The 4158-nt window shown below is 34.4% G+C and overlaps 1 long non-coding RNA gene across 1 annotated transcript; it reads right to left on the bottom strand.

The window, feature by feature from the left end:
* Positions 1-1589: 1589 nt before the first annotated feature.
* LOC120924955 lies at positions 1590-3688 on the bottom strand. The gene is made up of 2 exons (XR_005746490.1): positions 3506-3688; positions 1590-2144 (listed from the first exon to the last, which is right to left on the bottom strand). It is a non-coding gene; the product is annotated as an uncharacterized LOC120924955 (long non-coding RNA).
* Between the last annotated feature and the right edge of the window lie 470 nt (positions 3689-4158).

Below are 4158 nucleotides of genomic sequence, written 5' to 3'. Positions count from 1 at the left end.
GGCCTTTACACAAAAACGAAGAAATAAAGAAAAAAATATATAAAAAAAGGGGGGTAGCCATCCGGGGCCCTGGGGACCTCTGGGCCCTTTAATAAAAATAAAAAATATATATAAAAAAATAGATATTTTTTTTAAAATGGGGGTTGCCATCTGGGGCCCTGGGGACCTCTGGGCCCTTTAATAATATATATATAAATATATATATATATATATATATATATATATATATATATATATATATATATATATAAATAAATGTATGTGTGTGTGTGTATATGTATATATATATATATATATATATATATATATATATATATATATATATATATATAGATATATATATAAAGAAATTGCAAAAAAGGGGGGTTGCCATCCAGGACCTCTGGGCCCTTTAATAAAAATGAAAAAAAGAAACCTCTGGGCCCTTTAATAATAATATATATATATATATATATATATATATATATATATATATATATGTATATATATAAAAAATTAAAAATAAACATTTATGAAAAAAAAGGGGGGTTGCCACCCATCCAGGGCCCTGGGGACCTCAGGGCCCTTTAATAATAATTAAAAAAAAAATATATATATATATATATATATATATATATATAAACAAAAATAAAAAAATAAACATTTATAAAAAAAAAGGGGGGGTTTGCCACACATGGGGCCCTGGGGACCTCTGAGCCCTTTAATAATATATATATATATATATATATTTATATATATATATATATATATATATATATATATATAAAGACAAAAAAAAATATATATAAAAAAAAAATATATAAAAAAAATATATTTTTTTTATAAAAAAAAGGGGGGTTGCCATCCGGGGCCCTGAGGACCTCTGGGCCCTTTAATAATAATAATAATAATAATAATAATAATAATAATAATAATAATAATATTATATATATATGGGGACCTCCGGACCTCTAAAAAAAAAATGGCTCTTTATTAAAAAATAAAATAAAAATATATATAAAAAATATTTTTTTTTATAAAAAATAAATAAAAAAAGGGGGGTTGCCATCCGGGGCCTCCGGGCCCCTGGGGACCTCCGGACCCCTTACAGGTGTAATGCCTGTACCCCCCTGATGGCGGCCCTGCTCCTGAACACTAAGAAGTATGGATAATTGGCTTATATTATTATTTACATTTTTTATTTAGTTAGAACTAAGATGGGTGGACTGTAAAGAGCAATTATGGAGTCTGACAGGAGCAGAATTGGTGAAACAAGGACAGAGGTGTTTGAAGTGAGATGCAGTAACCCTAACAGTGGCGGCCCGTCCATAAGGGCAGGGGTGCTATGTGCCCGGCCCCTAATCTACATGTAGTGCATGGAACACATGTATTCCAAAGTTAATTGGCTTCAAAAAAGTGTGGGCTCTGTGCCATGAGCCCACCCAGTTGTGTGACAATAGCGAATTAATTTTTATCCACAATCTAGGCCTTTATTTTTTAAATATTACATTGTCTGGAACATATGGCCTTGTTGTGATGGATCCTTTTAAGTCAACATGTTTCTTAAATAGCTTCTTCAGGACTGAGAACCAAGCGAGGAGGTAGCAACATTTACAGAAAAAAATCTTTATTAAAATATTCTTACAATCAAATTGTTAAATATCACAATGTCTCCAGCACACCAAGGATCTCCAGAAGGTGTCCAAAGCTTTTTTCAGTGATCACATCGTTACAGCAGATTGCAAAGTTTTGGAGCCACGCAGGACCCCTTCATCAGGCATGTAACAATGAAAGGATCCTCATTAACACTACTGGAAAAGTATATAGAAAAAAATGTATGTACCTTCGTCCTATCAGGTTAGGGAAAAAAAGCTGAGATTTTGAGGCAATTTTGGATTTTCATGGTACGGTAAAGACTCACATAAACCACGTATACAAAAATATAAGATTTATAAAAAAAAGAGTTAAAAAAGTGGTCCCTTAGAACAGGGAAAACAGAATACACAATTATAATTTCTCAAAATTGTAACTGTATACACAGACGTGTGACCATCTTTGTAGGAGGGGATTTGATGTTCGTCCCTTGACAGTTCTGCCTCATCGTGTTTCGCGCGGTAACTGCTTCTTCAGGAGTATATTTTCAAAATGTGCACATATAGATATCTCTATAATAGATAAACATATAAACATAAGTAAATGCACTTAAACATAATGAAAACGGCAAATAGATATAAATATAGTTTGGTGTAATGGCGCTAAAAAAACACTACAAAACTTGATAAGGACTTAAAATAATAATCTCATCACTAATAATCTCATCACTAGGCCCATAAGTAAATAAGGAAATAAGTACGTGGTGAATCCTCCAAAAGATGTGAGTAAAATGTTGCTTTGTATTTTCTCTGAGAGACTGCAAGCATTTGTGACTGAATCGTGAGACTGAGGTGCTGGATTAACAGCAGACTGCCCGGGAGATATCCATTGAGGCTTGATTACAAGCTGTTCTGAGGTAAGGGGCTGGAACACCTAGTCTGTCCGACACTTCTGGGAAGCCCGATGGTGGAAGTTTAAACATGCATGCATATCCAGCATTTGATCACTGAACGCTGTGGATACAAGGATCTGTGATTTAGAGCACAACTTTTTTCACTGAATATTCATTTATGAATTTATATTCTTTATCATCATATGCACTGGAACACTTTATTATTATCACTTTGCTTCTACTCTAATTTTAATTGGTGGACTATTAGAGACATCGTTATTATCTTTATTATTTCACTGGACATTTTTATTTATCTTTATGCTGTTTTTTGCATGTCAGTTATTTTTATTGTGGATCACTTGAATTAATATTTTTTGCACTTTAATTATTGCACGCCGCACTTTAATAGACTAGTGTTTTTGGTGTTTTATTATATCGGATCTGTTTTCATTATTCACTTTTGATTTTATTGTTGCAACATTGTGCAGTGATTTTGGCACAGTTGTTCACGCATTATTGGTTACGTAATATTATTTACCACTACAAATACCCTCCACATTTTTTTTGGATGTCGGATGGTATTCCAGGATTAACCCAGAGTGGAACACATTTTACTCACATCTTTTGGAGGATTCACCACGTACTTATTTCCTTATTTACTTATGGGCCTAGTGATGAGATTATTATTTTAAGTCCTTATCAAGTTTTGTAGTGTTTTTTTAGCGCCATTACACCAAACTATATTCATATCTGTCTTGAGTGTGTGAACACTTTTCGTCGTGGCTGCTGTTTATTAATTTTAGTTTAGTTTTTTAGAATTATCCTTGATTAGGTGGATTTGCGCATTGGTTCCCCCTCTTATGGCAAATAGATATACATGTCTCATACATGAAAAAGATTTCAGACACACTATGGAACCATCAACTGTCTGCTACAGCCGTGGGCCAAGTAAAAAAATCAATCAATTATAGTAAGATCAAAAAACAGTATTCCAACCCATGTACATATCAACCCTGGGCAAATTGGATGAAAAATGCCTACCTGCAGAAAGAGCCAGACACAAGAACCTCACAAAGCCCCAAAGGGGCAGTCTCCTGGGCGAGTGTGGGAGCCAGGTCGCAATACAAAATTAAACAGAAAGCTGTCAAGATTAGAAAAAGAGACATAACTAATAATATCAAAAATTACATAGATCCTACTTTAGCAGGGCACAGAACGCATGTAAAAACATGCAGACTGGACCAAAAGGTGCTGTGATATAGGCAGCATATGTATATATAAATAATACACACCAGTATAAACATACAGCAAGGAAAAACAGCGGTGTGGCCAAAGATGGAACAAGGGGCCATAAGGCTGACACAGAGGTGCTGAATAAAATAAAATAAACAAAATCCATAAATATATTAAATTAATACTTGGCATTCAGGAGCGCAAGCGCAGTACCGCAAGAACTACAAATAGAACCAGAGACCTCTCTGGATGCCGTTCAGCCTGTCCTCAAGGACTTGGAGATCACACACTCGCCCACAGAACAGAGGAAACCCAGTAGTCAGGGCCAGTACTGCAGGGAAGCCCAACTCCAAACCATGGGCAGACACAGCACAGGGAAAGAACATTTGATAAATATTTATACAAAGAATTTTTTATAAGGGTAAGGAATACAGTACAGGAATACATAATAGACTAGCGTG

This window comes from Rana temporaria, chromosome 1 (genome assembly GCF_905171775.1).
Source record: "Rana temporaria chromosome 1, aRanTem1.1, whole genome shotgun sequence".
Classification (NCBI taxonomy): domain Eukaryota; kingdom Metazoa; phylum Chordata; class Amphibia; order Anura; family Ranidae; genus Rana; species Rana temporaria.
Note: the sequence above shows the minus strand (reverse complement) of the source record. Positions and strands in the feature narration are given on the sequence as shown.